Here is a 12,198-nt window from a genome sequence, read left to right as displayed (position 1 = left end):
CCTCCGTTCTGTTCACTGTATAGAAGCTATCTGTTGTAATTTCTTTCTTCCTTTTCTGTTGTTTGCTCATATTCAACCCTTCTTTTCTCCCAGTATTTGTCTGTGTTCTTGCTCCTCTCATTTTTTTTTATTTTGGGGGGGGGCTTCTTTCAGTATCCCCTCTTAGTGCTTTGACAGAAGATCTCTCGGTGCAGTCTCTGCAGTTGTTGGGGGTTTGTTGGGGGTTTGAGCTTATCTGTATTATGGAGGCTTTTGATTGTATTATTGCTCAGTAGTCAGAGGGAGGGGAATGGAGCCTGGGCTTCCCTGAATTCTGAAGACTTTTTGATGGGATTAAGTTCAGCTTGGTTGGTCTGGGTGTGCTCTGAGGCTAACCCCTCCTGTAAGGCTAGAGCAAATATGGAGGATATACATAGCTCTGGCCAGGCTTCCAGCTCTGTGCTCCCTCTCTACCTCCTTTCCTGCCATCTGTGTTCAATGCTCTGGGCTTGGCACAGCCATTGCCATGAGGTACACCCTTCAGACCAGCACCTTTGCCTGCCCAGAAGTTCCTGCTGCTGCTGGAGTCTCATTGCTCTCAGTGGGCAGGGGAAGGGGTCTTGGGACCTTCCCTCTGCCTTCACCTTAGATCCAAGTGTTCTCGGATTGTGACTTGGGTGTGGGAACGTACCTTTTTAGTTAAGTCCAGCAGGAGGGTTCCTTGGCTCTGTCTTGTTGTTAAGTTTGATTTTCAGTCCCTTAGGAGCATTCAGTTTGTGATCAGTATGGAAGGGTATTCAGAGGTCTGAACTTCTGCTCCTTCTAGGTTGTCATCTTGACTCCGCTTCCCCCAGTGACTAGCTAACTATAAGGCACATATACTAATATTATTCCCATTCTCTTTTTTCTAAAATGGGCAATGTAGATGGCATCGACTAAGAGTAGGGAAATCATGAGAGTAGTGCCAGGATCTGACTACATTTTTTATCTGTGATGTGAATAAAATCATGCCTTAGATTTATTATATTTTGCTAACCTCTTATGTCATACCCCTTCCCAAACCATTTTGATGTCCTTTCATAACTTCCTGGTTTAAGCTGATTTTTATGACCTTTCCTCTTTGCCCTCTGCCTTCTCCCATCTGGTGCTTCGTATGTCTGTAGCCAAGCCATAATTTTCCATTAAAGTCACTTTAGTGACTTTATAATAAATAAATAAATAAATAAATAAATAAATTCTATTGTATTATTACTCAACAAGGATGTCTATTTATGAAGTGTGTCTAGTGTCATCTCACCATTTTCCACCTCTTTGGTCTCCTGGACTTCATCATGAATTTCCCAAAATTCATCATCCTTCAAGTTCACATTTACTCTGAAACTCTTATCTCTTTATTCTCTGCCCCCAGGGTCCTGCTTTCCTCTAATTAGAAGGTCGATATAGGCACATTCCTCCTAGATCATCTATTTGAGGAGGAAGCCCAAGACACCCATCTTATAATTTCCCAACCAATTAGAGGACTTTTTCATGCCTCATCCTCATTATCTTCCCCATTTCCAATACCTATTTCTCAACTTCACCCTTTTTGGTATGGACTGTCATTTGACTTTCTTTATATTCCCATTACTGGGCACAGTATCTGGTATGTATTAGTCACTTAATAAATGCTTATTAACTCTATTATTACTATATAGTTTATCAATGAAGTAATATGATCAATTATGTGCATAAGGAAAATAATCTGCAGTGAAGGGTGCATAAGAAGAGATACTAGGAGCAGCAAACTTGTTAGTGCATTGAGAGAAACTAAATATGGCACTGAGCTTCTAATAAAGGAGATTAGAGATAATTGGCAGAAATAGAAAGGTGAAAAGGAGAAAGATGTAGAAAGTATGATTAAGGCTTTAAATATTTTCACACCTACCCACTGGGATATTCAGGCACTCATGTTCTATGGGTAATTGGAGATGGAGATCTGGAGTTTTTATGGAATTCTATTCAGTAATAGTAATATCAATGCAGTACTCATTTGCAGAGAAAATGCATCTCTGAAACAGTCTGAAGGGCTCTTCTATCAATGTGGTCTTAGCTAATTATTTTAACTTCTCTGGGCCTCAGTTTCTTCATTTATAAAATTAGTAAGTTAAACTATATTAACTGAGGTACTTTTCAGCTCTAAATCTCTGAGATTACATGGACAACTTTTTCTGTTGGTAGATATCCTATTTTAAAGTTGAGAAAATACCTGTGATATTCTCAGAATTATTATTTTGAACATTTTAAGTAACACTTGACTATTGTTACTTTCTTACTGAACATCCAGAGGAGTCTATGGCTTACCCTCTGCTAGTGCTTTTTTTTAGACAATGCTCCTATAATTAAGGAAAGAATTTTATCCATTTCTAGCTGCAACTTGGCTGCTGAAATTGTCCTCCAAGATGGCAAATGCAGGACAGTCATAATTCTAATTTCCTTACCTGAATAAGATTGGTTAATCTTTAAAGACACATTTATCTCTACTATTTTGTATACTCTAACCCAACCATCAATGCGATAGCTGCCATAATAGACACTTTGCCTTAGATCTCAATGTACACTGAATAACTCTACAGGCTCTTAACTTTCCAAATGAGAACACATTATTATTCTCTTGTTTCTCTAGATCCCGGGTTGAATTGCTATTAATGTGTCTATAGTCTTCTAAACTATACTTTACCAGGAATATCAATAAATAATTTTACCCATCATAGGGTTAAAATAGCTATATGCCATTCATCTAAACATTGACTTAAATTTGCCAGACACTCAAGTACCTACTAGCCCATGCTGGTAGATGTTGCTACTTTAATATCTGTTTTGAAGATACTTAGCATTAGGACCAAAGTTCTGGAAGATATTTTAGAAGTAATCTTGTCCAGTCCCCAAATTTTACAAATGAAGAAACAAATACTTCAAGAAAATAAGTGAATACTCAACATATATGTACATATGTGTATATACACATATAATCAATAATTTCACTTAAATTTTACACTATAATTTGTCTTCCTCATAAAAAGTCAGATAAATTTAAATTAAATTCATTTTAATACCATTCACTCAAATTATATTTTGTTAGTAACAAGTTTTTAAAATATATAATATATATATTTTATATGTTAAATATATTAAATATAAATATTATATATTAAATATAATATATATAAAATATATAAAAATATGATAAAATATATAAGGTAAGTCAACATCTGCATGGGATAGGTGATTTATGTTATTTCTGGAAAATATAATTGATAAGATGTATTATTTAATGATAGATAAATTGCTTAAGGATTACTAGATCCCAAAATGTCATTTAAATAAAGTATAGTCATAAAAATAATCAATAAAACTGATTGCATGTTGGACAAGCCATTCACATATTTTATTACAATATGAAATGAAATTCTTTCTAAGAAAAAAAATAATTGTTGTGGTAGGTATATACCTCTAACAAGCTATGTATATTCTTATTGATTTTAGGTTTTTCTAGTCGATCATATGCTATTTTTGCATTGCTTATTATACTACTTATTTTGGTCTGAGCTTTAGATTTTCTTAGTCACTTAAAGATAAAATCTTTCGGCTTACTTTTCAAAATTCCTACAGTATGTCTATATCCACAAGATACTTCTTTTTTTAAATTGTCACTGGGATCTCTTATTGCTTGACAACTATTGATCTCATCTGCTTAATGCTTTTTTATGCTCTTATTTATGTACTGGTTCTGTTTCAAAAAGATAATGATTCCTTATTTTTCTGCCTCTTATAATATTCTTCAAATATTTTAAAATTAAAATTAGAAACAAAAGTATTTAAATCCAGTACCATCATTTTAAAGTTTCATCATTTTCTTCTCATCTCAGAAAAAAATATTTAAGTAAAGATATTTTTTCAAATAACAATATAATCACTTAATACTATTACCTCCTTTAATATTATAAAAATAAATTATCACCACCCTTTTTTTCCACCCTAAGTATATATTTTTTAATTTTGCCCTAAATTTTCAGATTCCAATTGTATTCACTTAATGTCAATTAATACATTAAAAGCTATTTTAATATAATTTAAATTTTATCACTCTTTCAATCTCACACATCAATGCTGGTTCTACCTATGTAAAACCTTTTTTTAAATTCTCTTTGAATATATGTTAACACCTTCCAAATATTCTCCTCTGCTGCCTGATTAGGAAATGGAGGCGACCTTTGATGATGTAAGGCTGTGTGAGTAGTACTCAACTTCTCTAAGGTTCTATCATTCAAGTGTTAGGATTATATCTGATTACTGAGTTTCATAATGTAACTACAAAGAGTCATCATCAGTAAGTTAGCTGATGATGCAAATTTTGGCTATGGCAAACTCATGAAATAAAGCAAAACAGAAAATAATGTTCTGTATTCTGCATTCCTCTTCCACTTCTGCATAACAGTTGTAGAGTTACAGAAAACAAGGGAGAAGATGCTAAGAATAATACATTTTTCAAAAGTTTATAAACAGTAACAACTGTGGGAACTCTAAATGTGAGACCCTTATCTTGAGACTGATGATTGGTTGCACAATTAGTTTTCATCTTAACACCAGAAAACAAAAGAGATGCAGATAAAAAGTACAAGCTTTTTGTGTAAATGCATGTGTAAGTATCCTCGGAAAAATGGTAGTATCACTCTTTCTGCCAAATTATAAAACCTCTAATATGAATGAGTAAAATGGTTATTTTCCTGGAATCCTGAAAGACAGGCACAGGATCTTGAGATCAAATCTATGAAAGGAGCCAATTGTAAAGCCAATGGTCATAGATTCAGTTTCTAAATGCTCAAAGTTTCATCAGAAAAAAAGGATAGAACTATGATTTCTAATGCAAGCAGGAAAATTTGACTCAGTGTTCACTGAATATGGTGAAATGACAAGATTGTAGTTTTGGCTGGGTATATTTTATTCAAAAGAATCCAAGAAGAGAATAAAGGGATCAATATGGTGTTCTGTTGTATGTTAAAGAGGAATACTAATCCAGGAACCAGAGCAAGGGAGTAGTAGGAACATGATTGAGTATATCTGGATGAATATCAAAGGTGGGAGAGATTTAAATGTTTTTGTTATTGGAAAATAAAGATCTACAGATCACCTGGAAAGAAAGAAACACTAGAGGAGGATTTTGAGAAACAGCACACACAGCCTGAGTACAGAGGCATGATAGAAAGTTATAGGGAATTTCTCTTAATTAGAAATCCATTATGGCTAATAATTTTTTGACTTTCCTTGTGATAATTTAATCTTTTAAATTGTTCAGTAATTGTCAGAACCTTATTCTATTTTTTTTTTATTTTCAATAAGAGCAAAGCACAAGTTTCTGGAGAGGAAGTGATGGGATATATTTTGAGAAAGTGACTTCTGCATTCTAAAGTCCATAATAAAGGAAAGATTCTGAACAAAGTGTACCATGAAACGTAGATTTTGAGAAGACAAAATTTGAAGAGTTCAAAAGAAATATAAATAAAATGCTATGCACAAAAATGTTACAGAACAAGTAACCTCAGTAGGGATTAAATATGATCAAGAATAAAATTCTAAAGATACAAAAGGGAAATAATTCTAATGAGCTGAAAAATAATATTTGTCTGAAAAGCAATAAGGGAATGAACAATAAAGTTACTAAATAACATAAATTTTATCAAGAATTCATAGAAAATGGAAGATAATTTTTAAAAGGATGATTTTAATTGATCTGGATTCTTTAAAATAGAGTCATTAAGGTCAAAACTCAGAGTGAGTTGAAGTTCATGATTAAAGCTAATGAGAATAGTTGTTATTGTTGTTGTATTTGTTATTTTGCAAAAACATGTAATGGGGGAAATTATATACTTATAAAAATATTCCTCTGCCCTAGGCAAGAACATATTAAAATGAAATCTATCAAGAAGAAAATTGAGAATTTATATGTTAAGGGGCTGTCATCATAATGCCATAGCTTAATGGCCAGAATATCGAGCAAATAGTATTGACACAATATCACTCTTACAGTAGATTTTCAATATTGTTAAATGAATAAAATGCTTCTTGAAGGTGCTTTTTATTATTTTTTAATAAACCTTTACCTTCCTTCTTCGAGTTAATACTGTGTATTGGCTCCAAGGCAGAAGAGTTGTAAGGGCTAGGCAATGGGGTCAAGTGACTTGCCCAGGGTCACACAGCTAGGAAGTGTCTGATATCAAATTTGAACCCAGGACCTCCCGTCTCTAGGCCTGACTCTCAATCCACTGAGCCACCCAGCTGCCCCCTTGAAGGTGTTTTTTAAATCAATATAATACTAATGAAATATAAAACTCATCACTCCAAGGCAACTATAAAAATAAAGTCTCAGTGTACATGAGAAACATGTAGGAATTTTACTAAAATACTTCTGGGAAACAAAAAAGCCTCACTTATTAAAATTATATTATAGATTTACAGTGGGTATATACCAACTGATTTGTCAAATGCAACTAAAAATGGTTTATTGCTGAATAGAGACTAAAATAGCTGTGATCCAGGAATGGAATCAAAACTTTCACCATGGGTAATATCCAAATTGACTCAATCAACAAAGAAGCATCAAACAAATAGTGGAGTCATGTAGATTTCTTTATAGATTTCAAATGGTTTTTGATACTTAAATAAGATTAGGTCTTTGCTGTCATATTTTTAGAAAATTGTTGGTTTTAAGGAGCATGGATTTATTGACCAATATGGGCTATATAATTAAATAGCTAAAAATTGGCTATATTTGAATTTAGGTAAGAAAAATTTAGCATTTATCATGAAGCATAGAAAACACAAAAAGTCAGAATTATATAATATAAATCCTATTACCTTCAAAAGATCAGTCTATCTTCCAATACTTCTATTGATACAAAAGACTGACTTTGTTGATTTTCTTAATAATCTGTATAACCTTAAATATAAAAGAATAATAGTAAGATAGTGACTTGTAGTCTAAGTATTTCTACATACTATCAAAATATTGAACAGAATTACCTCAAAGCTGACCTTTGATCTATGCCATAGGAGTGTGTGCCAAAGACAAAACAAAGGATTTGCAGGCTAGAATTGCTTCATACCAGGAGTCTAAATTAAATGAACCAAAGAAAACAATACTTTACATATCAATACCATGACAACACCAGAAACAGATCTTAAGAATTATATTAAAGGGCTTCATGATACTCTTTACAAATGATATGCTTAGTATAATATAACTTAAAAAAATTTTTTTTGCTCTCCAACATTTGAAAAAAAATCATTCTTAAATCTAGTTCAGATGAAATGATGTGAAACTGAGGAATTACTAAAAATAGAGCCATAATGTGAAAATTATCTAGTCAAACTTTTGATTTACCACAAATTTCTAAAATCCTACCTAACAATGAAATGGATGACAAAATAGCTGTAATATTTCAAATGAATCTAATATTGGATTCTCAATCCAAACAGTCCTTTTGGAGTCTGATGAAATCAATCTAACTAGGAGATGCATCATGCTGGGTAATTCATAAAAGGTGATATCCATTTATACAGTCCTGAAGGAATTTAACTTCTTACAACTTTTGTCAGAAAGTGCTGAAACACCGAATCATTCACACAACTATAAGTGTCACAGCCTTGGTCATTTTTGCATCCCCAAGAAGGAAGGTGAATGTATTAAGGAATGTTTCTATCAAGAAATGTCAAAACCATCCTAGCAGCAACTACCAAGCGACACAGTTCCTGCCTCTACCATGGCATCACAACAAGAATCAGAAGACCTGTAGTTAGAGGTGGCTGTGGTCTAGAGTGGTCCTTTTGATCTCGAGATCCAGCTTTGCCGACACACAGGGCTTGTATCTGGACCAGGCACTGATCTAGAGAAGGGGTAGGAGATGGAGAATGACATGTTGGAGGCAGTCCAGGTGGAGTAAACCAGGATTGTGAGGAATATGAGAGCCTCCTCAAGGCTCCTTCATGTGATAAATTTTATACCTACTATTTATATTATGATAATGATGAGGATCACCCTCTGCATCATTTTAAAGTAAAATAATTATTGTGTACAATTGAATGTAATGGATTTCTCCATTAGTGGCAATGCAGTGATGCTGAACAACCCAGAGGGTCCTATGAGAAAGAATACTATCAACATTCAGAGGAAAAACTGTGGGAGCAGAAACACAGAAGAAAAACAACTGCTTGATTGCATGTATTGATAGGGATATGATTGGAGATATAGATTCTAAAAGACCTCCCTAGTGCAAAAATCAACAACATGGAAATAGATTTTGATCATAGACACATGAAAAACCCAGAGAAATTGTGTGTTGGCTATGGGAAGGGGTGGGGGAAGGAAAGGAAAGAATATGATTCTTGTAACTAAAGAATAATTTTCTAAATTGACTAAATAAAATTTTTAAAAATTGTGGTGTACAAAGTGAGGAAAAATCCAGGATAATTTAGATGTGTGGGAAATGTGGCACTGTTTTGAAAATATTATTGCCATATATGCCACCTATTTGACATATAAAAGAAGGAATACCATTGTGAAAAGTGTGCAATTTTTAGGATTGGGGATGGAAGACTTTTTCACTGTTTGAAATGTAACCTATGCCAATCCTGGAGTCCCCCACAAGTGCATTGAAAATGTCTCCAGACAAAATTGTTTTGTACTTTTGGAGGACATGTAGTTGCTCATATCTTGCTATGTGGACATCTGCTATACAGATTATGTTACAAAGAAATATTAAAAAACTCTGCCCTAGACTCCCCATTGACAACAGTTGGATACTAAAACAGCACAAACTCCAATGCCAATAGACAATCAGAACCTGACTCATGAAATGCTCACAATGATTGAGGTGCCCCCTATACTTCAGTTCCACCTATTTATGAATGAAATATTAGAGCTCTGAGTCCTATAGTACTCCCTAAGATGGGACATGTGGAATTTCTCTAAAACAACAGTAACCAGGCTGTCTGGACTGTATAGGACTGCATGAGAAGATTCAATATTTTGTTGCTCAAATGTGATGAATCTTAATATCCTTTTGCCAAGGTGTCACAAATATTAGTGAAAGGTTTGTGGTTGTGGAACAAAATAAGGATCAGGCTCTTAATAGAATTGTTTTTTTTGTTGTGCAAAAACTGGAGTTCTACTATTGAGTAAAAATTCCTTCAATGTTATTTAGGAATCAAATGACATTCTACTTGGAAATTAATGTTCATTAGAATGTATAAGTCTGACTTATATTCTAAGAAAATCCTTCTCAGACTCTTCTTTACTTCAGTAACTCCCCACTTTAGAAAGAAAATGGAAGCCCTGAAAATGATTTGTTTTTGTGCTTATTATCTCTAGGACCAATCACAGGTACAAAAATGCCTGCAATGTAGTGGATGAAGAGAATCCCCAAAACCACACACAACAGGAAATCAAACAGAAAATTGACAACTACAATAGCAAGGAGAAAAACTGCCTGAGTAGAAACTGAGCAACAATGGAACCTATACAGATTTCATTAAAGTGTAACTGAAACTCTGGAGGCTGGGAACAATAATAGCAAGAATCCAGTCCTAGTCTATCAATGGTGCCATCAAAGAGGTGACTGTGGCAGCCATTCAAGACAAAAGGATATCCTTCTACTTGCCCTTCTATGCCATCAAGTGGCTGCACATTATCAGAGCCACCACTGTCAGAAAAGTCATCCAGCCACTACTCAAGAAGTTCATGGCAGTGAACAATTCCCAAAAGTTTGCTATGCTTAAGGGGACACACCAGTATGGATAAGTGCTATTTCAGGAACTATCTATCACTGATCATTCCTGCTGTCTTCACCTGCTGACTAATTCCAATACAGAAATCCTTATTTTTTGTTGTTGTTTTTTTTTTGCTGAAGGAGCAAGGAGAAGTAGAATATGATGCCTTCTCCATCCCAAAACTCCTTAACTTCCTAACCATCTTGGAAAAGGAAAGAAAGGACAAATCTAGCAAGTATAAAGAAAGTAAGAAAAGTTCAAGCAAAGACTCCAAGAAACATTGAGAAATGCCCAGCGCAAACCTGGCTAAACTTGCCTATATCTCCTTCCTTCCTTATCCCAGAAAAGCCCCAGAGGAGAATGAATTGGTATCTTAATTTGAAAAAGCTAATTTTCTCAGGACACATGTGGTTGGAGACTTTTTTTCACCCTGAAGTTGTTGGGGATGGTGAAGTAACTTCTTGATATATTTTGTTTTGGTATGTTTTCCTCTCTCTCCTTCTTATATCACACCTCAACTCCCAGAGACCCTGCTGTGGAAGCAGTACCAGTGTTCTAAGAGATTCATTCATTCTCTTGTTTCTATCCAACTACTGACCTTTCAGAAACCCAATAGCTGTCTTGATACACCACCAATCCATGACCCATCATTTGGGTTGGTAAAGGCAGACATGGATAAAAAAAGGGAAAACAATTTTAAGAGAAGCTTTTTTCTTCTTGATCTTTGTTCTTTTTGTGTTCCTTCTACCCACCCTATTCCTATTGAATAGCATTATTTATTAAGTCATACAAAAGGTTAAAAAAAAGAATTTATAATTAAATTGTACTTCCTCTTAAGCAAAGCTATTCATCCAGATCCTAAAAATAATGCTTAATAGAATTATTCTTAATATTGAAACTTTATGTGTTTAAATATTTGTATTATGACTAGGATTTAACTCATAAATATCTAATAAACTTTAGAATTTTATGAAGACCTTCTAGAATGCTACAGATATACAATATACAATATCTTAAAATGTATTTTAATGTAATATCCAATAAAAATTCTTGGCCTAGTCTGTCAAAAGCAAAAAAAAAATGCCAGAATTGAGAACAATTGAAGCAATTTGAAATAAATATTGAAGTAAATTATTAGGAAATTGTGTTTTTTTCTAATTTTCATGCAAAGTAAAAAATATGAACTCCATAAAGGTCAATTAAAGATAATAAAACAGGAACATGGGAAAAGGAATCCAGACATCAAAAGCAATTGAAAATTCTAATTATCTTAATCAGAAATTGAAAGCAGAATTCAAAAGGTGAACTACAAGGATGATATTAGAAATTAAGTATTGTTTTATTAGTGTAGGGATAAGAAGTAAAGTGACTGGATTAAGAAAAGAACTGGAGTTTTAAGCGGAGCTGAGAGAGCATATTAAATTCAACTGCTGACACTTATAACCATTTTTTCTGTCAATTACTCTCCTGAAGTTGGGAGTGGGTCTCTGAGAGTTGGCAGAGACACACTCTCAGAGACTCTCTCTCAGGGCTGGAGGAGGTAGCATCTTTGCCTCTATTTCTGTCTAAGGGAAAGATCTGAAGTAGCTCAGTGTTTTTTTTTTTCCCAACTTGGGAAATACTATTGAATAAATATTGGGGTTTTTATAGATTGGTTTATATCTGAGAAGACCAAAGAAAAACCTGGTGTTTGGTTTGAACTCAGAGTACTAACTTGATTCGTATTGACACTGAACCAGCTAGACTTTGCTATTTCATACTTTGAAGGCAAAATTAAGATTTATAAAGATATTAGTGGTAGTTTTTATTTAGATAGTATAAATTTGAGTTAGTCAGATCAGGGAGGATTAGTGTAGCCTGATAAACATAGGATAAGCAGTTCCTTATAGAACCTAGGAGGTTATTTGGGTGGATTTAGAATCCCGTAGAACTAGAAATCCTTTATTCATCCTTATATATTTCAATAAACATTTTATATACATAATAAGAGTCTTTTTAGTGTCCTTGCACCTGGCCCTGAAGGGAAGTTCACATTTGGGCTTCACTTCATCACTGAAGATACTTTTGATTATCTCTATCAAAAGTGTATAAACAGTTTGAACCTAATTGGTGAGTTAGCCAGTTTTTAAAAGTTTTGAAACTATATTGGAACTCTTTTTCCATCTAAATATTTAATGTTTTAGCTTGAAAATTTATTTTTACAGAATACAGAAGAAGAAATAAAATCCATGAGGAAAAATAAGCAAGTTGTCATTAATAAACATTTTAGAGTAGAAATTCTTAGAATTTTATAATTATATTTTGTAATAATTATATTTTTAAATAATTAAAGAAAACAATTTAATTTAGAGGTTAGATATCATTGTTTTACTTACCCAACTCTTTAGACTAAATGAAATATATTCACCACCATTGGGA

At 33.5% G+C, this 12,198-nt stretch overlaps 1 pseudogene; it reads left to right on the top strand.

Annotated features, from left to right (window-relative positions):
• Positions 1–10,732, top strand: part of LOC100618868 (ras association domain-containing protein 5-like) — a 181,028-nt pseudogene extending 170,296 nt beyond the window's left edge.
• The last annotated feature ends 1,466 nt before the right edge of the window (positions 10,733–12,198 follow it).

This window comes from Monodelphis domestica, chromosome 8 (assembly GCF_027887165.1).
Source record: "Monodelphis domestica isolate mMonDom1 chromosome 8, mMonDom1.pri, whole genome shotgun sequence".
NCBI classification, from domain to species: Eukaryota; Metazoa; Chordata; class Mammalia; order Didelphimorphia; family Didelphidae; genus Monodelphis; species Monodelphis domestica.
This window is presented reverse-complemented; position numbering and strand designations above follow the sequence as displayed.